Source organism: Stylophora pistillata, chromosome 4, assembly GCF_964205215.1.
Source record: "Stylophora pistillata chromosome 4, jaStyPist1.2, whole genome shotgun sequence".
NCBI classification, from domain to species: domain Eukaryota; kingdom Metazoa; phylum Cnidaria; class Anthozoa; order Scleractinia; family Pocilloporidae; genus Stylophora; species Stylophora pistillata.
Genome location: NC_142522.1, coordinates 16,647,362 through 16,663,229, shown reverse-complemented (window position 1 = coordinate 16,663,229; position 15,868 = coordinate 16,647,362). Strand labels below are relative to the sequence as shown.

At 39.1% G+C, this 15,868-nt stretch overlaps 1 pseudogene; it reads left to right on the top strand.

The window, feature by feature from the left end:
- Positions 1-13,833: 13,833 nt before the first annotated feature.
- Positions 13,834-15,547, top strand: LOC148732648 (uncharacterized; annotated as a pseudogene).
- Positions 15,548-15,868: the final 321 nt, after the last annotated feature.

Here is a 15,868-nt window from a genome sequence, read left to right as displayed (position 1 = left end):
CAATTATTTTCTGTGATTGTCTTTTAGGGGATAGCTTTCTACTTGGAATTAAAGAAAGCATAGTGTTGGAAAAAAAAAAGTTGAAAAGAATAAACCATATGTCACTTCCGGCACACCCAATAAAACGCGCTTGGCTACTAAGCTTTCTGGTGATTAACTTAAAAATGGAGCGTATAACACAAAAAGTGGAAGAATAAGGTTGTCTATGAAGGATTCTAAATGGAAGAAAGCCAGCAAGCATAACAATTGCACTTGACGCCATGCATTTTATACAATTAAATACAGTGGTGCCGAATTTAAACCCAGAGACGATACGAGTTAAAGTTAAGTGTTCTTATTTATATTTAGGCTTACATCTCAGTTAGCTTAATTAAGAGATCGATTGAACCCTTTAGCTCTCACAAGTTCTGCATATTTTATTTAAAGTTCAGTTGTAGAACTGATGTGGTGATTTCCAAAGTGTAATATTTAATTATAAGTGATTTTGCCAGATGTAAAGTAGAACGGACAATTGCGGTTGTCTACTCTTGCGTGACCGTTCCACATACTCAATGCGAGGGTGCTTCTGCAGTAAAGAGTAGTAAAATTATTAATTTGTAATTTTTTCTTGCCAGACCGACTTGGATTCAGTTGTTTTTTAGTTGTAAAAGGATTACTGTGCAATCTTGGTTCACTATCGCAAGAATTCCGACTGTTAAAATTCGTCCGGCCAAAAGAGGGTAGTGTCCGAGCAAAAGCATGTTTGACAGGACAACGTGATCGGCGACTGCTCGTTCGTTATTTGCAGCCTTGAACCTTTATTTATATTAAAGAAGAGAGCCTTAAGAATAATTACTTTCTCTAGTTATAACGAACATTTAAGTCCTATATTTAAAGATCTAAATGTTGTGAAGCTGTTTGACATTATTACCTTTGGACTGGCAGTATTTATGTATAAGTTTCACAAGAAACTCTTACCTCCTGTATTTTACCCTTATTTCAATTCTGTTAGGATGTTACATAATTACAATACCAGATTATCTAGCAAAATGACTTATACTATTCCAAATGCCAGTACAAATTATGGAATCTTCAACATAAGATTTCAGGGTGCTAAAGTCTGGAATGATATAAGTGAAGACATATAGCTTCTTCCTCTGAAACGTTTCTAATTCTTGATAAATATTAGTAATTTTTCTAGCCTTCCGCTTGTTTTTTACTGTGATATTCCTTGCTTCCTTGACCTTGTTTTGTAGGATGAATGAGTGTGTGTGTGTGTGTGTGTGTGTGTGTGTGTGCGTGAGTATGTGTGTGTTGTGTAAGTTATATCTGACCCAAATAATTACATTACATAAATCACCTAAGTATAGCTGCCCTTTTTTTCTAGCCCCTATGGTTATTTGGGGCAGCTAGTACACCTTTATATTCTTGTCAATTTATCATTTTTTTATCAGTATTATGTTGGGTACAAATAAAGTTGTTGTTGTTCTTGTTCGTCAAAAGCAAAGAATTGCAAGAGGCGCAGATTTGTCATTGACAATGAAGAAATTAAATGCACAAGTTCATTATCACTATTAGGATTTCTTATAGATAATAAACTTAGTTTTGATGCACACATTCAACAAGTCTGTAAGAAAGCAAACTGCAAAATTGGTGTCCTCTTGAGGATGAAGAGCCTAGTTCCCGAAAAGACAAAGTTACATCGTTTAAAGCAGTAATTATCCCGAAGCCAAACTATTACTCACTTGTTTGGATAGGAAACAGGAAAAAGGACTGAGAGCGGTTTTCATGGACAGTGCATCAACATACGAACATCTGTTAAAGAAAGCAGGATTACCTACATCACGTAATAGAAGACCGCAAGACCTGATGGTGTTCACGTACAAAGTACATCGTTGAATTATTCCAAACAATGGAAACTAACTACAATTCACGTACAGCAGACTTTGTTATACCGAGATATAATACAGTAACCAATGGAAAGCATTCTATCGGACATCTAAGGCCTTATTTATGGTGCAAATTACCGGGAAATGTACGGACACAATGTGGCTCCAACAGTTTTAAAATACAAGTTAAGAAAATGGACCTAGAAAATTGTTTTGCTTGAGAAAAGTCCAACTGGCTGTTTTTTATGTGATTCTTAAACTATAATCACTCATTAACTATCATTATTCATTCACTAGACATTCCTAAACTATATTCCTGCAACTTTTAACATTGTGCATATACACATGACTCTTTATTTCTACCACTTATAGTATGCATATAGTAGTTTTATTTTGTTATTTATGTTTCGGTGTCCCCAATTAACAACACCATGCTAAAGATACACGACACTTGAATAAAGTTTACCTACTTACTTACTTGCATTCCGTAAGCTAGCGGAGGGCGTCTGTTTTTCTTTGCGTATTCGAACACCTATAAGTTTTAAAAAGTTCTGGGTTAAAATTGAGCTGCATTGTGGAGTTGAAAGAGGACAACTTAATTGTGCCGATAGGTCAAATGTTCTTTGCCGAAGCCGTTGAAGACGGGAAGCAATCTGATTCTAGTGTAGATGTGACTCACTCAAATTATTTGAATCTTGTTCCACTCTTGTAATTTTACGGCCACGAATATCCATGAATACCGTTTTGCTTACTTGATAATTTGCTTGCATGAACTTGCCTGCATGATAATTTTTCTTATCAGTTAGTCATTGCTGTGAAACTTGTTAACTTCGCAGCGGGGATCTCATGCAGAGTTGAATGTAATAGTGACATTGCCTAGAAGAACCAATTAGCAGAATACAAGACAACAAATAGCTATAGAAAAAAGATTAAGGAAAGGATCAAGAGTCACCGTAAAGGCGGAACAGAGGCAAAGTACAAAATGATTGAAATAGGAGAAGAATATTAAGTATGGAGCTGGCAACAGAATGAAATAGACTGGGTGAACTAGACCTGAGGTTAAACGTATGATAGCCAATGTACCTACCTATGATGCACGATCCTCGCAGTAGAGAGCGCTATTTATGCAATAGCGAAAATCAGACCTGAAAAAAATCAGGCATGTACGGGATTCGAACCACTGACCTCTACGATACTAGTGCAGCGCTCTACCAATTGAGCTAACAAGCCAACTGGGAGCAGGCCGTTAAGTTGATTCGTAAAAAACCTGTGATGATAAATCATATATTCATCATATCTGATATGGCAAAGCGTTCAGCTCTGTAGTTTAACCCAACTTTTTCTACAACACGAAGACCCAATCGATAAGTTCCCATGCATTTCAACGTCACTCAAAGCGTAGCAAGGGACATCATGTATTTCGTGGCCTGGAAAAGCGTTTACGCTAATGTCCTTGTTTGGTAGTTTAATCCCAGCTTTTTCTGCAGACAAGGACCCTAATCAATAACGTGTATTTCAACATCTCACAAAGTGTAGCGCGCGATATTTCCGTTGTGAGTGTTGGGTCATCGGTCTCCGGTTGGTGTTCGGTCTTCAGTTCATAGATACTCTCAGTGCCACTAATATCGAGATTATAACCGACCAGACAAAGTAAAAAGGCGCTCGTATTTGGAAGGTGAATCTGCTCCGGATAAAACCAATTATTTCACATGATATCGAATCGCAAGGCTATGGCAAACTGCTTGGGTTTATTCCATCAAGTATATCAGAAAATACTACGCTAGCTAAGATGGTTGATCTATGAGAAAAGACAACTTACTACGTACGAACAAACATGCGGTCATCAGTGGCAGATACTTTGTGAATCGAATCAGTAAAGAAACAATTTCGGGGGAAATTTGGAAACAGATTTCGGTGACATAATGCAATTTGAAGGTCTCCTGGATAATAACCAGGTTTTTTATCCTACCCAAAAATATTTGACTATTTCAATAGTTGTGTCGCCTGGGAGTCGATTTTCTAAAGTTTTAGGTGATTTCCCTAACGTTTCAGGTCAGTTGACTGACTTATCAAAGGTTCTTTCGCTAACTTCATAAGTAATTTCACTAACGTCTATTTCTAGTTTTGTTTTCTTCGAAATAGCGACAATCGAATTGTTCTAACGTAAGCATATGTGTAAGATCGACCAAAAATGGACTGGGATCGACCTACTGAAGTCGTCTCAAATCGACCCTATCGATATATCGCATCCATTTTGTAGATGTATCGAGTCGAATTCAGTTTGTCATGGATCGACTTGTATCAAATCGACTTTCAGTTTGTATTGAAACCACATAACTTCACTTCGACTTTGCGGTTGATTAAAATTCGACCAAGTTCTGCCTAGGTTATCATGATCTTAGCAATTAGACAATAAGACCGCTACATCCGAGATCAAGGTCATTTACCGAGCCGGCCTGCACACCCGTGATGCAGATCTTTCAAATAGTACTGATTGAGAATTCTCATGGCCACCAATACCTGCCAGACTATGTGAGGGTGTAATCAATACTCCAACAAAACTTGATGCTTTTCTTTGAACACTCTCGTGACTGGCAATCGTGCCGCGGAGGAGGAGGAGGAAGAAACGCCCGATGACGAATTTTCCGAGGCATGAGGATATAGCCATTAAAATATAGTTGAGACAATTACGAGATCATTGCTCCTTCATGTGAATCGGATCCTTTTATTCAGGCTAATCAATGACCTTTAAATACTCTAATTTTTTAAATATTTCATCATAACTGTATACTTTTTGAACTTTAAGAGAGTGTTTGAAGGTTGAATAATGAGTATTACTACTTGAAATGTACGATGCTTTATGTTTTCTAAACAATTTCGCCTCATTTTATGTTAGAGTGGTCATTCCTAAATATCCAAGATGGCGAAAGCAACACGGCAGATGCACGATGGCGTGCGGATATTAATTAAGATATCTTGTCTTTTTAGCGATAGTATCTAGCTTAAGAGGCTGTCCGTGTAAGAACCCACCACTCGAATTTCGGCCGATCACAGAATTCCCTCAAATTTTTACTGTGAGATATTTGATCTATTCTATCGGCAAAAATTGTATTTATATTGATCATAATACTGTTTTATCAAATTTTTGGCAACGAGATGCGAGGACGGTCAAAAACAAAGAAAATTGTTTATTTCAGCGTTAATTTTCCGCGTTTCGCTGGAGGTTCTAAAAACTTACACATTTGTTCAAATAGCATAAATCGGATATGTGGTATTATTGTACATTTCCTCTGTCGATTAATAGCTAAGTATGTAAATTTCGACCAAACAACTAAGAATTGCGCTATTTGAAAATAGCACAAACAAAAAACAGCAGTTTCCAAATTTGAGCGAAATTTGAGCGAAATTTGAGCGAAATTTGAGCGAAATTTGAGCCAAGACGCTTTTCTCAAATGTATGGAGTCCTCACCACTATCTGTGTTTAGTATTAGGGCTGGTGTACTGAAAACAAGAAAAACATTTTTGGCAGCTAGTATTTTCGAGCTACAGGAGCTCGATGAACTTTACTAATTTTCAGCGATCAAAGAGCAGATGACAATTTATGCATTTGTGGTTACTCCATTTGTCTCTCAAAATCAATATTTTAGGCAGTGCCTATTTTCAAAACTAGCACGTTGTTTTGTTAAGGTGAGGATGTCCATAAATTCATCCAAACTTGCCCCAGATTTAGCAATTACGAAGGTACAAATTAATATCCTCTGTGTGACATTACGTTTAACTGCCCCATGCGGGTTAAAACATGTTGACAAAATTCCACTGAGTTAGGCCTAGTTTATACGTCGCGCTACAGCCGAATTCAATTCAGACGAATTTAATTCAAGGTCCCACAAGCAATTGAATTCGACGATAGCGCAACGTCTAAAACGAATTAAATTCGTCCTTGATGTTTTATCCGTCTTGGTAAGACGGATAAAATATCGGTAAAGCGTCTTCAGTCTTAACGTCGCACTAGCGCCGCGTCGAATGAAATGCATACATTTTCTTAATGTATTTCAATTTATTTTGGCGAGCCCGCAGCGACCCGAGGCACTGCATTTGGGAAGAGAATTAAACTCGATCATACTGATTTCGACGCATAAAACCACGCCACGGTTTTCGTCGACGGAACGACGAATTTAATGGAATTAAATTCGTCTGAGTTAAATTCCACTGTAGTGCGATGTGTAAACTAGGCCTTAGGCCCTGTTTACAAGCAGGTAGGGTAACCCTAGTGCTAGGGTTACCCTGGCAGGAGGGTTACCCTAACGCTCCCACATTTCTTCTTTTTTTCATCGACGTGTTTACAAGGCAGCTAGGGTTACCCTAGCTGCCTTGTAAACGCTCTGGTGGGGATAACTCGCCTACCCGGGACAACTTTTTACTTGTTTCCAGACCCTTTGAACATTGATAATAATGCGTGCGGTTACCAAGCATAGATAAGTTGTCCCGGGTGGTAGGGTAACCCTACCTGTGAAATTTTGCTTGTAAACCCGGGTTATCTTTGACCCACCTGCTAGGGTAACCCTAGCGCAAGGGTTATCCTCCTTGCTTGTAAACGGGGCCTTAGTCTTGACCGCTGTCTTATGCTGTAAAAAACTAAAACAGCTGTAACTTACGGACTAAGAAACGCTCATTCGAAATATGTCATAATGAAGAGAACTTCGTGTCTTACCAGAGCTTGAGAACATCTACACAAGAACATCTACACAATTAATGCAGTCCTGTGTCACGCTTTGTTTACATTGAGAATTGATGTCATCTTGACTACATCGAACGCAGTTATTTTAAAGTTGTCGAAAGAAATTGTTCGTGTTAGAAGTGATACTTCTTCCTTTTATTTCAATTTACACTAACATTTACCTTATCATGTAACAGAAAATATAGTTTTATAGAAAACATATCAGCAATGCCGATTTCAGGCAGAAAGCTCGTCGCAATGTCCTTGTTTTTAGGTGATACAGTTAAGTACAGTACAAGTATTATTCATTTTTATTGCCGTCTTTTGATTTTGAATGTCACCTCCAAGTTTTTTCTTTTTTTATTATTTCCTTTTTGTTTTGTTTTGTTTGTGTGTGTGTGTGTGTGTGTGTGTGTGTGTGTGTGTGTGTGGCTTTTTCCCTTAGTGTTTCAATTGGGCTCAGTAATTTGAAATAATTGAATTTGCAAATTTTTTGCGTAAGACGTGCAAAATATTTACTTTGCGACAGGGATAAGCTTTTTATCGAGAGGATTCGCACTGTTTTCCTTCAAGAATGGCGGAATTGGGTTCGTTTTCAAGCGTTACAGGTAGAAAATGTGGAAGTAGCCAAGGATGTATAGATTTTGTCGCTTTGAATATCAGCGCGCATTTACATCCTATTTCAGTAAAATTTACCTAAGGAGTGGTGAAGCAGGATGTTACCACAACGACTTCATCTTGTCGGCCGTTAGGGATGCAGGGAAACGAATTGGTATTGCAATCATGCGGTATGACTTTTCCGAACCCCAGTATGGAAAAGATGTCTGTGATCGGATTCTTTGCCCAAAGAAGTCATCAATCCGACGATACTCTAACGAGGGACATGATGTAGTTTCTACCAAAGATATGCGTGCAGCACTGAGACTCAAAACGTCCTGTTGGAGGTACAACAGCCTGCGTTTGCTCAATAAATGAAACCGAAAAAACACTTGAAGTAAAAAAGATAGACGATTTTAGTAAATATAACAACTTCAAGTTTGAGAGGGAAGGATTGCGAATATGGAGAGCTTATGGCATCGGGCAGGAAAGGTTGATTCCTTACCAAGATTTAGTCGTCAGACCTCAAGGTCCTACAGGCCTTGTTTTAAATAAAAAATTACTTCCCCTCAAGGGGGCACGGCTCCATAAGACGACTAAAAATAGTGATGGTGAACGAGCGAATGGTCTTTCTGCCTGTTCTGACCCAGGGTGTGATATGGTGTTGAAGATATTCTGCGGATTAGAAAGTATCCTTGATGTAGGCGAGCTCTGCCAAATTCTCCGAAATTCTAATTAACAAATAGAGAAGCCTTGACTGTGCTCTGTTCTCTGTTCTCTGACAGAGCACGCTTACAATAAGCCAATCAGAATCCTTGTTAGAATGGGCTACCTAAGTTGATTGGATGAACAAGACCAAAGCTGTCAAAATGTCAAACCATCAAAAGCTATCACGAAGAATCGCAAATCTTGCTTAATAATTCGAATGCAAAAAAGTGCATTTTTTGCGTACAAAAACCAGTATCTGTAGTAACATGATTAATGAAATCCGGCCGAATTTTGGCCCATGAAAACCTGGACGCTATCAACGTGACAATTTCAAAACAACTGCTTAAAGCTTATGGTTGGAACTTGACAAACTGCTGCGCTGTGTCGTTCTGTGAATAAACAACGGTCCAATTTACAGCAGCGTGAGGATTTTCTGAACTGGTTGGTGCATCAGAGGAACTTGGCTGCGATGGTCTTCCATTCAATGCACCAGGAGGATATCTGAACAAGCCCTTAGCTGTTCACTGGATGGACGAGTGTTGTAATTCTTCAGGCTAGCTTCACTGCGATGACGAGAGATAGCCATTATGTGCCGCGATGGGACTTGCGCGTTGGACCACAGCGTGATTGCAGTGGCTCTGACACTATGGTTAGTGTAGATTCTCGAAAGAGACGCTAGTTTAGAAATCTCTTTCATCATTCCTTCAATTTTGTTGACCCCAGGAGGTTTGTTGTCGTACCAAACAACATAAGATTTCACGGCTCGCTTTGGGTACTGAAAAAGTGCTTCGCAGGCAGGATTTAACTTCTGGATAGGTCAAGCTCTTTGTTCTTCAATTCGTGGAGGTTCTTGGCAACTTTTCTTTCACTACACCAAGCTATTAAAAAACGGCAACGAAAAAAAAAAGAAGAGTTTTATTTGTATTTTGGTGTTCATTTTCTAGACAATGTTATAGTTGTTGGTTAGAAACGTGTGTGTGCAAGCCAGTTTTAAAATCATCCACTTTCCTTGATTTTTTTTTTTTTTTTTTTTTTGGCAAGGTTTAGCAAATGTGCGTCCACTCTATTCGAGGTTTTCAGATGGTATTTATTATATTTTTGCAACGAAAAAACTCACCTTCAAAAACTCAGATAACCCATTTGGTGGATTGTTTGGTTTTCTTTGTTTCTGCTCTTACAATTATCTCGTCTATTGCGGCACTTGATATGTTTTCAAATCTTTTCCTGTTTGAATTGCCGCCATGCTCATTGTTTTCGTAATTAACTTTGTTGGAAACCTCACTTTCAGTTAAAGGGTAGGTCGCATTTGCATTGACAGTATCCTCTAAATCGATCGACGCTAATAGCTCGTTTTCTCTTTCGTCTTCTTGGTCGTAGAGGACTTCTGGGTCGAATAAAAACCGGCCATGTTACAAATTGGCAGATGGCGTGACAGTTTCAACTCCATGTTCTATACTCTGATGGAGCACGCCCTTTCAACCAATGACAGCACGCGTTGTATCTGAACTTTATTATAATACAATGTGCGACAGACTCAGAAGAGACTGGGTGGAGAAATTCCTCCATGTTAACGACGAGGAAATCCACAGCGCATCAATAGAATTCGGTGACGAGCGAGAGCACCAGCAAGAAGCTGGGAGTCCCAGCAATGATATCAGTGCAGCTTAATTGGGCACTATATACGCCACGAAGCCAGGAAGCTGTGCGTTTCACTTCTTAAGTTAAACAGTATCTCACAACAACATTTGACCTTGGAGGGAGAACCTGTATGAAGGCAGTTCCCGAAAAAGTAGCTGCAGATATGAGAACGGCAAGAAACCCAGATAGCTCCCGCAAGAAAGTTCCTGCATTGAAACAAAGGACTGGCTAACAAAGACTCAAGTGCAGGGGTTTTTCTCGAGACTGGCGGCTGCAAGAAGAAGACAGGGAAGCAGAGAGACTGAGGTGGAGGAAATATATGCAGAGGAACGGGAGCAAGAAAGACATGAAAGGCTGGAAAACGTTGCCGGTCAGCTTGGTCTAAAGAAACCTATTTGCTATGACTCATACTGCTTGTGTGACCTCTCACGCGATAAGAAACTTGAAACTCTCAGCGTAGTCATGCTTAAGGAGATGCCTAAATTTTTTGGAGATTCCGTATGGTTGCCGAGATAGGAAAAAGATCTCGTAACTAGACTTTCCACATTTCTAGGGGGGATGTGATTGTGACTGATAGGAAAAGGTCTAAACCTTTTAATAAGAATGCAGTACATCGTTTGACCCGTTTTGGTAAGTACTTTTTTCAAAACATATCGAGGAATAGAGCTTTACTTATTTGGCAGCAGAGAGACCAGTTGATAAAACAAAGGAAATATGAAAATTAGAGGAAATTGGCGAAAACATAGAAGCGTGTCCGCAATTCTTCCGCCGACACAATCAATTAATATTTTCAAATCAGTCTTACATGAGTGACCTGATGCAAATAAATCTACAAATTTATTTACTTATAATCTATCATAACCAAGGATGAAAAGACCATGTAAATTTTAATAATTATCGAAACTAATAGGGAAAACTAAATTCATTAGTCTTTTAGTGGCCAATGATTTTGTAGTTTACTTTACTACCTCACTTTTACTATTTTACGGTATCACGTAAAAACATGGGCATTTCAACGTGCTTGCTGCCTGAAACCGTCGTCATCATAATTATGTCTTCAAAAAAATTACTTTTTGGTTCATAACGAGATAAATGCTGGTATAAATTACAGTGAAAATAGGAAAAGTATTAATCTTAACTCAAACCACTTCTGTGCGATGTAATTAAATAGGGATCTGTGACATTTTCAAAGTAAAGAGCATGACGCATGACTGAATCAAACCATTCTCGTGGAGATGTTCTCAAGCCTTGGTAAGACACAAAGTTCTCTTTATTTTGACATATTTTAAATGAGCGTTTCTAAGTCGGTGACAACAATTTTAGTTTTTTTTTTCAGCATAAGACAGCGGTCAAGACTAACGCAATGGAATTTTGTCAACATGTTTTAGCTAGCATGGGACAGTTAAACGTAACGTACCCTCGTAATTGCTCAAATTGGGGCAAGTTTCGATGAATTTATGGACATCCTTACCTTAACAAAACAACCGTGCTAGTTTAGAAAATAGGCACTGCCTCAAATATTGATTTTGAGAGACAAATGGAGTAACCACAAGTGCATAAATTAAGTCATCAGGTCTTTGATCGCTGAAATTTAGTAAAGTTCATCGAGCTCCTGTAGCTCGAAAAGACTAGTTGCCAAAATTTTTTTTCTTTGTTTCGATACACCAGCCCCAATACTAAACACAGATAGTGGTGAGGACTCAGGTCCCGTTATACTTTTGAGAAAAGTGTCTTGGAACAACAGCACACTCGCTCAAATTTTGTGCTGTTCGTGTGGTATTTTTAAAATAGCGTAATTCTTAACTGTTTGGTCAAAATCTACATATTTTCTTATTAATCGACAGAAGAAATGTAAAATAATACCACATATCCGATTTATGCCAATTGGACAAATGCGTAAGTTCTTAGAGCCTCCAGCGAAACGCTGAAAATTAACGCTGAAATAAACAATTTTCTTTGTTTTTCACCGTTCTCGCATCTCGTTGCCGAGAATTTGATAAAATAGCATTACGAACCAAATAAATACAATCTTTGCAGATAGAATAGATCAAATATCTCACAGTAAAAATTTGAGGGAATTCTGTGATCGGCCGAAAAACGAGTGGTCGGTTCTTACACGGACAGCCTCTTAACTATTGGCTGTGAATCTGTTATTATTTTCTTCCACTTGGTGAGACTTTTTCGAGAAAAGACATGAAACAAAAACATTTCAGAATTTTACGCTTATACCTGAGTAAAGTTTAGCGTTGCCCTGGAAAAACATCGTTGAAACGTAAGTTTAAAAACTCATCTGAAAGAAACATGCTCCAGATGAGAAAACACCCTTAAAGAACGGTTAACGCGCTTCAAAAGAATAGTGTCAGGCAGTTAACGTTTGTTTCTGTCAAGTTTATAGAGAGCAGTGACGTCATATGATCACGCGATAACACCTGTTCAGCTACTCATTGGACACTGCCATCATACATAAAATTAAACTTGATTGCAATTGTAGTTTTCAAAATGTATGATAGCATTTGTCCCCCCTGAGTGGTACTTAAGGGCCATTTTTTGGGCCCTTGCCCATGGACTAAGTACCGATGCTAAGGCCGAAATAGATTTAATTTTAGGTTGAGCGCCAATGCTTTAACACACCTTCCAGCAATCGGACTAGATCACCTGTTCCGGGCATAACTGTTCCTTAGGCGTTGGATGAAGGAGAGGGTCGCAAAGATGTCATGCCTTCTAGAAGAGTTATCCAGCTATGCTAAAGGAAAAACGCCCAAGCCTTATCGCAGGGTCCTTAAGGCATTTTTGAGAACAATTTTCTCGGTAACCCTTTTTTTTCAGGTTTTCGGCGTTAAAAATTATAATTTCGAGGAAGTTTTCCAAATGTTGCAAAGCGCCGGTCAAGACAAACTACCAAAATGGCACGCCACGTTGTTCAGGATCTTCTTTAAATTTGTGGTCTGCTTCAGTTACAGAGAGTTAATGTGGCAGCCTTCTCAATTACAGAGGCTGTGCAAAGGAAGACAAATAAGCAGTTGCCGCAAAGAATGATTTCTTACTAACCAAGCGCGAGTGCCGTACTAAGGATTATTGGCCCGAAATCGTGGTAGTACGGAGCGAGCGCAGCGAGGTCCGTACAAAAACGACTGAGGACCAATATTTCCCAAAACAGCTCAAGCAAGCGATGTTATTAAGTATTCTATCATGGCGTTCGGGAAAACTTCTCTACTTTTAATTTTTCGGATTTTGGGAGCAAAAATATACAGCTCATGAACCGCTTCCGAGGAAATGGTCCATCTGACAAAATCCAGACCAATTAAGAAGGCTAAGATTTACCTCACGGTTGCCCTGCCATATAATACATTGTTATAACTTGATGTATTTTCATCGATAGTTTTTTTTTCTTACTGAGCTTTTTTGTTTAAAAATACCTGTCCTTGCAACTTATTACCTTGTGCTTGCGTTTTTCTACTAGAAATTCAGTGTAGAGAAATAGATGATCACATGTTTGTTGTTGTTTTCTGTTTTTATACGTGTGGTCGTTAACTCAATCGAATTAGTTTTTCTTAGCGTACTAATTGACATTCCTCTTCTTAGATTCTGACGTTCAAAAGGTGTTGAATCGATGTCAGTGGCTAATGCTAACTTCCTTTATGGTTACATTATTTTTACGATTCAAGGTTACAATTTGTCAGTTTTTACGCCTAGCGGCTAATTTTTGCCGTTTTTCGGCTAACAGTTAACCCCAGTGAGACCCACTAAAATCTGACACCTAGGTAGGGCATTTGAACATGATTTTGGCACAGGAAGGCTGGAACCAATCTTTAGAAGTTAAAATTACTGAGGGGAGGCGATGTTGAAGCTTCGAATTGATCAACGCATCACTTTTTTCTTCTAGCATAATACCTTCAGTATCCCTCCGTCAAACGTTGTCATCTGTTTGATAATCACCGAGCAAAACCGTGCCACAGTGTCTTCTTTCACTTACGACTGAGTCTAATAATTTTGTTAAAATAGTTACCATAGGGGTTTTGAGCGGGGTTGGGTGAGACCTCCTACAATTGTATCTCTGCTATTCAGTGAAACACTCCTCCAAGGTAAGCTAATGAAAGAGTTTATTAAAACTGATTCTTGTGACCGGAAAACCGCAAGAAGGGAACAATGAAATGTGTTTTTGTGATTGAAGTTATTTCGACCTTGCGTGACAAACGCTTGAGTATGTTAAATCTACAATAGTATCAGATTGCTTCCCGTCCTCGGCAAGCAAAAACAGACGCCCTCCGCTAGCTTACGGAATTTGTTATTATAAACAATTTCGCCATGGGTAATGGAGGACTTGAAACGAGGGCGGGGATAAAAACCAATCTGCCGTCGTTCGCTATGAAAGGTTAGCTTACTGTATTGAATTCCTGATCGAACACGGTGCGAACCTCTAAAATGTGCTTGTAATTCCGAATTTAATCACGGCATGCCTAATTAGATTACGTCATGACGTAAATACGATGTTGCCATTATCACAAAGTTCAGCCTAGTTTTTCCGTGAGGATATGAAAAGCCCCAATCTAACTCTTATATGGGGAAAATGATAATTGAAAATTTGCTATAAAATGCGATATTTGGATTTTGAAATATTGGTGATTTTTAAAAGCGTTCCGTGAGCTCCAAATGTATGGTTGGCCATTTGTTTCAAAAGCACGACACGATATATGTGCGGTTTTTTCCCAAGTATACTTGCAATCATTCCTGCTACACGATATACGTACGTTTTTTGCCACGTATACTTGCGTTTTATTCCCAAGTATATGACCATTTCCTTACAAACACGCATATATATGCGTACAAAAAAACCCATATATATGCCTTACGAACAAACGTTTGTATATGGGGTTATAGCAGGCCATCATACAAAAGGCATCGAATTATACCGTTAGCAATAAACCTACTTCGTGTGCGATAGAGCCGGAAAGTAACTTCAGTTTGAATCAAGCATAGCCGCCACGGTCGTCTTAATTTCGATCAAGGTCATTACTCATTGCCTTTACGGTAGTGGTGGTTGTTAGTTCCCCAGCCAACGGATTTGTTGGAATCCTTGGAATGTCTGTTGAGAGACTGTGAACGTTACTTTCCAAATGCTGACCGAAACATGGCAGAAAACTTAATTTTACGACTCCAGGTTACGATCGATTCAGTTCTTGGATTGCTCGATTCCTTGGATCGAGGTGAGGCAGGAAATACTGAGAGAATTCGGGTTCTTGAAAGCCATGAGGCCGTTGGGAGTTGCTAGCAATTGTAGCTACATCGTGCACGTCTATTTACCCTATCCAAGGGTTCCCAACAGTTTCTCCTGGAAGTGGAGGAGCCGGCCGACCTCGGTATGAAATTTCTTTACCTCAGTTGGAGTATCTCCGGAATACAATGCGATTTACCTAGCCTCAAAAAACGGGAATGTTATTGGTTTCTAGATCCACTCTTTGGCGTAGGGTTCAGAGTCTTGAGTCATTCTCTAATCGTTATACCACCATCTCAGATGCGGAGTTATATTAATTAATTAGAGAGATAAGGAGAGGCTTTCCAAATTTGAGACACCTGCGTAGCAGAAATGTTTTTGTCCAACGTCAGCGTGTTAGATCAAGTTTGGTTGGAATTGGTCGTGTTGGTCGGTCTTTGAGATGGTTTAACACCAGCGGAAGGCGTGTTTATAGTGTCAGAGGACCCAATTCTCTTTGGCACATTGATGGACTGCATTGCCTCATCCGTTGGAGGTTTGTGATCCATGGGGGATTGACGGTTTTTCAAGGCTAATAGTTTATTTAAGTTGTTCAACAAACAATCTTGCTGCAACAGTGCATGCACGTTTCGTAGCAGCAGTATAGAGAAATGGGTGGCCTTCTAGGATACGATCAGACAAATCCAAGAACTGAATCGATCGTAACCTGGAGTCGTAAAATTAAGTTTTCTGCCATGTTTCGGTCAGCGTTTGGAAAGTAACGTTCACAGTCTCTCAACAGACAGTCCATGGATTCCAACAAATCCGTAGTTGGGGAACTAACAACCACCACCACCGCGAAGGCAATGAGTAAGAACCAAACCTTGATCGAAATTTAGACGACCATAGCGGCCATGCTTGATTCAAACTGAAGTTACTTTCCGGCTCTATCGTACATGAAGTAGGTTTATTGCTAACGGTATAATTCGATGCCTTTTATATGATGGCCTGCTATAACCCCATATACAAACGTTTGTTCGTAAGGCATAAATATGGGCTTTTTTGGTGCGCGTGTGTTTGTAAGAAAATGGTCATATACTTGGCAATAAAATGCAAGTATATGTGGCAAAAGAACGCACGTACATCGTG